Raw genomic sequence first — 9,933 nt, 5'->3', positions numbered from 1 at the left:
TAAATATAGCAGAAATATTTCCCCGCTAAATCTAGCGGAAAAATTTCCCTGCTAAATCTAGCGGCAAATTTTCCCCGCTTAATCTAGCGGAAAAGTTTTCCCGTTAAATCTAGCGGAAAAATTGCCCCGATAAATCTAGCGGAAAATGTTCTCCGCTAAATCTAGCGGAAACATGTCTCTGGGGCTCACGTGACCTCCGCAAGGTTACGTGACCCCCCCCCCCTCCCCCCCGGTCTCGAGGTTCTCGGGGGAAGGAGTCACGTGACCCCCAAAGTCACGTGACTCCTCCCCCAGGTCACGTGACCCCCCCCCCCGAGAACACGTGACCCTCAGTACCCTTCCCTCCTCCTCCTCAAGAGCTGCGCTCTAATTCGGCATTAAAGGTAGTTGTAAACGGCCTTTATTTTTTACTAATTTTTTTTTCTAAAGGCACATCTTGGTCTTTACTTCGTACCAGGTCCACGAAGGCCGGAAAGGTTGAAGAGATAACTATATATCACAAGGCATATATCTCAATCTCCGGTTACGATTAATTCCCATCGAGCGAACACGGATAATAAATGATGAAGGGGCTTATTTATATTAGCATAGCCGCGTTCAACTGCGCCAAGTGATTTGTAACAGCACTTAGCACATTTTCACGAGCTCGTGAGGCTAAAAACTCGGCTGTACGTTATTGACAACCCTACTCACTTTCTAGAAAATAAAAAGAGGAGGTGGGTTAAGGAGCATATATGTATTTTACTTAAATGGTAAAAGGTGAGCGCTAGTAAAACGAAGAAATTGTTCTTCACCATGAATATAGGCATTTGCATCTTGTGGAAATCATTAGGATGTATTCTGTTTCATTTTTTTAGAGACTAATAAAAAAAGGACGGCAGGTGGTAACTTGCACATGAGACTCGATGTGCTATGGCGTCATATTTTTGGAACACCCAAAAGACTATTCACACATAAATCGTTCTTCGGCATTCCATTCCTAAAAATGTTGTTTGTTCTGTCTTATATTGCTTTCAACTTCACAAAACCTCTTAGTTTATAGACCATCGTCTGGTCTGTTCCCGGGCCGTCTCGTGCCATGTATGTTCATAATAACGTAATGCAAGACTCCGTTTGTTTTTGTTTGTTTTTTTGTTTTTTTTTAAACCTTCGCACAAATCTTAGTGCAAGAACGTCGGAAATGCATAGTCACGAAGGTCCAAGAAAAACACTGATGCCAAGAGAGCTATAAAGACCAAAAATCCTGTTTTACGCGCAGCCCATCTCTTCAGAAGAGCCTGCGTTCGCAATTATAAGAGAGTTGTAGAATATGGGGCCTCAACGCTTGGGTGCCATAAAGCCCCTCGATGTGTTTGCATTTGTCTTGCAAGTGGCGTCAAATGCGCCAGCGATCAACGACCGTGTCTCGAGCGGCCCTCGGAAGCAAATGGCGGCGCAGCACTGAAATTAGCGGCCCTTGGAAGCGAATGGCGGCGGAGCACCCGCTCGTGGCACGTGTCTCGCGCGTTTCCTTAACAATGGCTGGCGGTACTTGTAAAAATCATCACGGGGCTTTTGGGTGCCCCCAGAAATTGGGGGACCCAAACGCAACAAGGTTGCTGCCGCCGGCGTTCGCAACGCCACGCGGCGAGCTTAAAGGGGCACTGACATATCAAAATCATTTTTTTTTATCATTATACGAAACGATTGAAAACCATGCCCGGACATTACCCTCAAAATTCGAAACTTGGGAATTCAGTATTCGTGAAGTAAAAAAGCAATTTCCAAATGCCGAATTTGAAGTTTCCGCGCGATTCGCGCCAGTGCGGTGACGTCAAATGTTGCGTAGTCCTACGGGTCGACTTTCCTTCGCGCCTCCACTCCGCTCCAAACCAGCCGTTGCCACCGCGACTTGAAGCGAGGGGGTGAGGAGCGAAGAGAAGGGCTCCGGCTTACCGGTAAAAACCGGTTTGGTTTCCTCCGTGTGTGCCGTGCCGCCTGCCTATTGCGGCGAGCAGCCAACGCTTGACGTCTGAAAGGCTGTCCCCGTGGAGTAACAACCGAAACCACTATACACCGACTCCAAACCCAGTTGTTCTGACCGTTTGACAAATTCCTTTTCCAAGTCTGAAAGGTCGTCGGGCACCTAAAGAAGACCACTTCATCCGATTCCCCGACTCACCTATCATCCTCTGCTATGAGCGTCGAGCGCCGCCATGTTTTCCCGAGAGAGGACACAAAGTCAGAAGGCGAAGTCACACGGACTCCGATTTTTGGTATTTAGAAAAGAAGGGCCGTAGTGCGTTCGCAATTGCGTTAAGAAAATATGCTCTACGATTGCAGTTATTTAATGTTATAAGGGGTATTCACTGCGCGCCATATTTGTGGGTGCTGTCTAGAGCGCATGCTCAGAACGATCCCCCATTAATAGGCTGCTAAGACCGGCCATTTTGGTGGTGTGGAGTGCACGTTGCAAAAGAACCCTGGAAGCTAGCCATCAGCACGCGCTCAGCAGTCGCGCACACAGCTATGGCCGCCAGTGAATACTTCCTATAGAAATGTTGCCTACAAAGCTTTTAAATTTCATGATTTTTGAGGTCACAAATCAAAAGAAGCGAGAAGGTGAGGAACAGGAGAGAAAGGCGGCAAAAATAAAAAGGCGCGCGCGCCTTTTTATTTTTGGAAAACTTTTTTTCCCCGATGAGGCGTTTTTTTTTTTTTTTTTTGCGTGTCCAAGACTACAGCTTGCATTGTTTAGACTATAAAAAATAGGACCTTTGGGGTGTCAGCGCCCCTTTAGGTCTCCCGCCGCCAATCGAAGCGTAGTAATCAAAAAAGAAAAACGTTAAAAGAGTAAAACATGTGCGTTTTGCAAGTGCTGTTTGTTTACAAATATTAGTTAAGGCAAAACTATATGAACCCGGCTAAAACAAAAGTCAATCTAAAATCAGTATAAATATTGTAAGCCGTTTTCAGCCAAAACAGTCCTATCCGTGTCGTTCTAATTTGGCGCTTGCTCTCAGATCGATTTTTGCATTCGTGTGCAGCGGTCAGCGTCTGTCGCCGAAGATTTAGGCATTCAACTATGTCGAAACTGATGCGAACGCGAGCGAGCGTAGTCTGCGAGCAGCTTCTTTATTTAGATCAGAGCTGGAGCGACTTGGATGCCTTGGAAGACTTCTTTTTTTTTAAGCTACATGTAACGTGTCACGAACGAAATCCGCTCGGAGTAGCGAAACGTTGCCATGTCGACGGTTCTTTTCGGGCGTAGGAACGGCCAAGATCAGAAGACATTTGAGCGGTATTAGCCCACACGTATGAAGAAGAGAGAAGAGACAGAAAAGAGCGCTACCCACAACTGTATTTACGAAGATGAAGAAAAGGAAGAACATCGTCAAGATCCCCGTGAAGATGACAAAAGAAAGAAGAGGAAGCATAAATATAAAACAGGAATATATTTCTGCTTCCTCTTCTTTCTTTTGGTGGAAGACGAAGTTTGCTAGATATCTGTCGTGTTTTCTGAACGCTCCTAAACGAAAACGATATTTACGATCGCCCCGGAAGGCCTGCACCCCCGGAACACCTTCATCACGAGTCCTAAGGTGACATGGAACACGGAAGACCTCCGGATTTACTCCGACCACCAATTTTGAACCCAACGAACCCATATTTGGGAGGACCGGAACCAACGCCTATGGACGCTGACCTAAGCCTGACGGGGAATGGTGGCGCGACAGGGAACTCTCAAGGAACAAGCGATAAGCAGATGGTGATGGTAAAACTGGACTGCGGTCTTCTAGAGGAATTGGGAATTTCCGAAGAGAATGTCGGAAAACTACTGTCTGAGCTTCTACGCGGCTACATAAGAGGAACACGAACCCAGGAACAGACGGCAAGCCAACGGACATGCGACGCCTCAAGAAACGATGAAGTAAGCGCTCAATACGCTCGCGATTTTCCTTCACTAGCCACGCGTCAAGAACAGCAAAAGCTGGAAATTCCGCTTTTTGCCAGGGGAAGTGACGAGCCCGATAGCATGAAGTTCCCCTTATTAGGAGAACATTCCAGGGCAGAAGATCGACAAGCAGTCGCGGGCAAGCGCCGGTGTGTGAGCCCGCTGGCGTCCACTACAGCAGAGAAGACAAATGCGGAAAAACAACACGAAGATCACCTGCCAACACAGACAATAGTTCTGAAGCCGATCTGTAGAGAAAATGTCAAAGACTTCACTACTCGAAATATACAGAAGGCAGTAAAAGAGGCAGGAATCGCCAGCCCGAACGACTACAAGATCCAAATACAACCAAAAACCAACACCATCGCACTGACGACTCGGAATGGACTAATAACGGACAAGCTTCTCCAAATTACTGAAGTAAAAAAAGGCGACAATTCATATGCCTTGCGCCCATACAAGGCCATGGGGAACAATCACATACGTGGAGTTATATACTTACATGGTGACAACAATGATGAGACCCCCGAAACCCTCAAGCAAGACATGGATTGTAGAACAAACAAGATCGTCTACGCTCGTCTCATGGGAAAAAATAGCAACACAGTGGTCATAACATTTGAAGGAACAACACTCCCAAGAAAAGTTATATTCTGCAGGGAGGTTTACGATGTGAAACCATACCTCCCGAGACCAATAGTGTGCTTCCACTGCCACGGTCTCGGCCACATGACCGATGTCTGTCCTAATAGGGAGCGCCGCTGCGGTAAGTGTGGACACGCACATGAAGACATGGAGGAATGCGAACGAGAACCGCAGTGTAGAAACTGCGGCGGACCCCATGTGGCACTCAGCAATGAATGCCCCAAGAGACAGATCTCCAAGAACAAGACCAATCAGCGGCAGCGATCGCAACAAGGAAGGGCGAGCTACGCGGCGGCGGCCAAGCTAGTACCGATCCCACCAATAAACCAAACCGACATAACAGGAAGTCTTCCGGAAGTCTTCCGGTTCAACGCGAATCATATGAAAAATTCGGCAAAAAAAGATGACCACGAAGAAACGATCCCGAAATGGATTCCATCTGATTGGATTCGACGCACAACGAAAGGAATGACAGAACAGCCCAAAAAGCAGGAAGACCTGGAGTCCAGAGCAACTAAACTCGAAACAAAGGTAGCCAAGATGAGCACGGAGATGACAATGGGCTTTGAGGCAGTTTTCAGAGCTATTGCAGATCTCAAGAAAGACATTGCCACCCTCAAGCACGGTAAATAAAGGTAAAAGACCCGGACCGGCAAACACGGCAACGACCCGAATCGTTCAATTGAACTGCAACACGTTCTCGGCAAGAATGGCGGAGATGAGGCTCCGTTTAGATAGAGAGGAGCCACCTGACATCCTGCTCCTACAGAAAACAAAAACGCCCAGTATGACACTACCCGGGTTTGAATTCTATGTGACACCTACAATAAAGTCAAATCCCAGCTACAGCGAGAAAAACCCCGTAGAGAAAAAAGGATGGGCTGCCATCGGCGTACGAAGACACATACCACATGCTTACCTCGACACCTCCCAACTCTGTTCGGACGAACGGGAAGTGACTGCAGTCAGACTGAAGAGGGGTAATATGAAGCTCGTTGTAGTCTCGGTCTACATCCGACCAAGAGCTACCCCAAACGACGGAGAAACTGCGGAGTGGATCCGTAAGATATCAGAGTTAGCGGAAGGAGACCCGACGATCATCGGAGGAGACTTCAATGCGCAACACCGCGAATGGGGATACGAAATTAACGCCAAGGGAGGCAGGGACATCTTAGAAGCCATGCAAACAAACAACCTCGAGCTCTGCAACGAACCGGGCGTTAAAACAAGGCTGGCTAAACAAAGAAACCACAAAGACACCACACCAGACCTAACTTGGGCCACAGCAAACCTTGATCTTCAGTGGACTCCACGGAGAGACACACACGGCAGCGACCACTACCCTATTGAGATAAAAATCAAGCATACAGGAGGAAATAATGGCAAGGAATCAAGAACATTCATAAAATGGGACAAATTTCGTGAGATACTCGAAGAGAGCCTCAAGCTGAATGAGGACATAGAAAATGTCATTCGCGAAGCTATGAAGAATGCCAAGACACAAGTATTAGTCAAAAAAGGAGACCCCACACCAGACACGCACCTCCTCAACCTATGGGCTAGCAGACTACAAGCCCTTAAAAGGTTCCGGAAAAAGAAGACAACAAAACTGAAAATTAAATTTAACATGGCAACTGCCAAGGCAACAAAATACTCCAAGGAACTAAGCAGACAGAAGTGGAGAAACCACTGCGGATCCTTCAACGCACGCTCTGGACTTAGAAAAGCTTGGCGTACATACAAGGGAATGGACAAAAGAAAGAGAAAGACTAGAAACGCTGCACAAAACCTCGCGCTGCGAATCAACATCACGGAGAAAGAGCTAGCTGCGAAAGCGGGACAACTCTTTTTCCCGCAGACTGCGATCTGCAACCGAAGAGATCAGAAACACAAGAAATGCTGGTCTGCGAAACCGCCCCAAGAACCGGGAATGGATGAACCCTTTAAAGGTGCTGTGCAACGATATTCAATTGGAATGTTTTTCTCTCTACACGAGCTTACTGGCACACCTGGGACTCAAGGATACTCACACGCAACGTCATTGGCCAAGAAACTCCTTTGTTGCGGTGTAATTTCAAGGACAAAAACGATAATTTTCATTCAATCTCTCCTTTGCAAAATTTGATGACGTAACTCGGGGATCGCAGTACACCCAAGTGACGATATTTGAATGCGGTTCATAGATTGGACCCGAGCATTGCGTGGGCACTCGACTTGGGCTCGTGACAATTGCTAGCTCGAGAAGCATTCGGGTTGTGACCCGTGTCCAATCGCTGCAACGACGACAACAGCCGAGCCATAACAATGTCTGGAACTCAGCGCGTGTCCTGCGCTTTGCCAACCCCAGCGCGTGGCTATGATCAACACTGGCGGCATATAATCGGCTCCAGATCACGTGGCCGCTTGTTCTGGCTGCGAGTTGAGGGGGTGAACGCTGCTCGTTTTTCTTAATTTTTTTCTGGGACTTCTATTGCGTGGGGTGAAAAACGAACGCGTGTTTCATAGGTCATTAACTTTAGAAATCCGTTTTAAGCGGTATTTGTGCACAGTACAAAAATTGTTGCACAGCTCCTTTAACATGGGGGAACTGCTCGAAACAATTCACACTGCCAAACAAGAGAGCGCCCCCGGCCCTGACGGGATTACATACACTGCTCTCAGAAACCTTTCAACAGAGGCCAAAGAGAAGCTACTCGATAAGTACAACGACATTTGGGCTAAAGGCAAGATACCAGATTCGTGGAAGGTCTCCTGGGTAACCCCGATACCCAAACCTGGGAAAACCCAGGACAAGATCGAGAACTTTAGACCGGTGTCGCTGACATCAAACGTCTGTAAAATCTTCGAGAAGATGATAGCGCGGCGGATACAGTGGTACCTGGAGACCTACGATAGATTAGATCCAAGACAAACCGGGTTCAGGGAATACATGGGGACTCAGGACAGCATAAAGCTCCTATATGAGGATGTAATGGCAGACAAGGACCGCGAAGACCCAAGGCTTGTAGTTGCACTCGACATAAAAAAAGCCTTCGACTCCGTGCCACATTGGGCGGTCAAGGACGGGGCGGCAAGATGCGGGTTAGGAGGGAGAACGCTAAAATTCATCGACGATTTCCTCGACAAGAGAAGATTCAAAGTAAAAATCGGGAACACGATGGGCCCTGAGGCCCCTAACAACAGGGGAGTACCACAAGGAGCAGTTATATCACCCACACTTTTTAATATGGTGATGGCTGACCTACCCACACGACTCAGACGTATTCAAGAACTTGGATTCACAATTTATGCTGACGATGTCACGCTATGGACCAAAGGAGGCTCCCTGGGCGAACAGGAGCAAATAATGCAAAGAGGCATCGACGAGGTTACGAACTACCTAGAAGAAGTGGGGATGGAACCATCCCCAGAAAAGACGCAATACATGGTTGTCGCAAGACCAAGGGATCACAGGAAGGGCATCGCTCACCTAGTGCAACTTCAGCTGAAAGGACAGACCATAGACAGGCAACCAAGTATTAAGATCCTCGGAGTCACTTTTGAAGAGACGACACGAAGCACTAAATGGCTACCCGAGCTAGAAAAGACATGGAACCAGACACTTAAACTCATCCGAAAGACAACCGGCAAATCATGGGGGGCCGATGAAAAGTCTATCAGAATCATGGCCGAAGCACTCCTCACCTCTAAAGCACTGTACAGTTGCAATTGGATGAACCTAAACAGGACCCAGTGGAAAAAGATTGAAAGATTAAACCCCCAGGCCATAAGAATAGTTACAGGACTCCCAAAATATACACCCCTCGAAGACCTCCGGAAATACGCGGGGATGAACACAACAGAAGAATAGGCGGAGGCGCAAAAGATCGCACACTTCCAACGCCTAGAGAGAACCGCACACGGCCGGCGTCTTCTTTAGATTTTGGGCTATGCAGCAGAAGGAAGGTACCCACTAGAGGACGCCCTGCCACCTTGGAAAGACATTGAAATAACGGACCACAAACCGATACCCAAGAAAGGGATGGGAAGAAGAGCCTTCGCAGCTAAGAAACACAACAAGTGGCTGGAACAACGTACAGAAGAAGAAAGAAAGGGAGAAATAAGATACACGGATGCCGCGAAGAACACCGCGGCTGTTTCTATAGCATGGACAGATGAAACGGGGAACAAAATTGAAACAGCAAAACTCTCAGAACAGACGTCCGTCAGAGAGGCCGAACTCAAAGCTATACTGGCAGCTGCTGAAGACATTAAAGGAACTCTCCAGCCGGGCTACACGGCCCGAATATTCACAGACTCGCAGCAGGCGCTTAAAGCGTGCAGAAACAGCAGAACAAGAAACAGGACAGTTAAAACCATCAAAATAATCGCAAAGGAGCTAAAAAAACAAGGCTCTACACTGATAATTGAATGGCTACCCGGGCACACTGGCATCCTGGGCAACGAGAGGGCACACCAGGCCGCCGCGGAGGCAGCTAGCAGCACCAGCTCTGCAACTGGCCTAACCTCTCGGGAAGAAGCAACCGAGGAAACTCCCATTGACCCAGAGGAAAGAGCCGAATTGGCAAAGGAAGAACGCAAACTCTACCTGCAAGGCCTTCTATTGACAGTAGAAGACCCAATCCCGCAAGGGTACACGAGGTGGGAGAATGTACGATTACGAAGAATCAGGACCGGTACAGCCTTAACATCGGCAAGAAAAGCAACATTTACAAAAAAGGAAGAAGGAAATGAAGACATCGACCCTGTGTGCAAGAAATGCATCGCAGGAGGGTTGCTGACAACAACACACATGCTATGGGTCTGTAAGAGTCTAGAGAAATTCAGACAAGACGCATGGGCCTCGCTAACGAGTGAGGCGAAACCAAGGAATTTAGAAGCCTGGACCCACCCAAAAGGACAGGCACAACACAGAAAGCAAATCCTGGATTCACTGATACGTTTTATCAGGACATCCGGGGTCCATCAATTCATCTAGCCTAATCATCATCATAATCCCCTCTCCCTACAACCCTCTCAACCCCCTCCCTCCTGCCTCAGGTTCACCAGACCATAGGCAGGCGAACCTTTCTCATCAATAAAGACAAGATTTCAATCAATCAATCTTCTTTCTTTTGTCATCTTTATTGGGATCTTGACGATGTTCTTCATTTTCTTCATCTTTGTAAATACAGTTGTGAGTAGCGCTCTTTTCCGTCTCTTCTTTCTTCTTCATACGTGTGTGCTAATACCGCTCAAATGTCTAACTACCAACTAGCCCAGTTATCAACCCTTTTAAAGATGAGAAGACAAGTTTACCGCCCTGTTTTTAGAGCGCAGCGCGCCCGTTTCCGGCTTGAGAGGTGTCGCCGTTG

The 9,933-nt window shown here is 47.6% G+C and overlaps 1 pseudogene; it reads left to right on the top strand.

Moving 5' to 3' along the window:
- The first annotated feature begins 5,288 nt into the window (after nt 1-5,288).
- Nucleotides 5,289-9,616, top strand: LOC121836454 (annotated as a pseudogene).
- The last annotated feature ends 317 nt before the right edge of the window (nt 9,617-9,933 follow it).

Source organism: Ixodes scapularis, unplaced genomic scaffold (genome assembly GCF_016920785.2).
Source record: "Ixodes scapularis isolate PalLabHiFi unplaced genomic scaffold, ASM1692078v2 PGA_scaffold2__306_contigs__length_199485367, whole genome shotgun sequence".
NCBI lineage: Eukaryota > Metazoa > Arthropoda > Arachnida > Ixodida > Ixodidae > Ixodes > Ixodes scapularis.
This window is presented reverse-complemented; position numbering and strand designations above follow the sequence as displayed.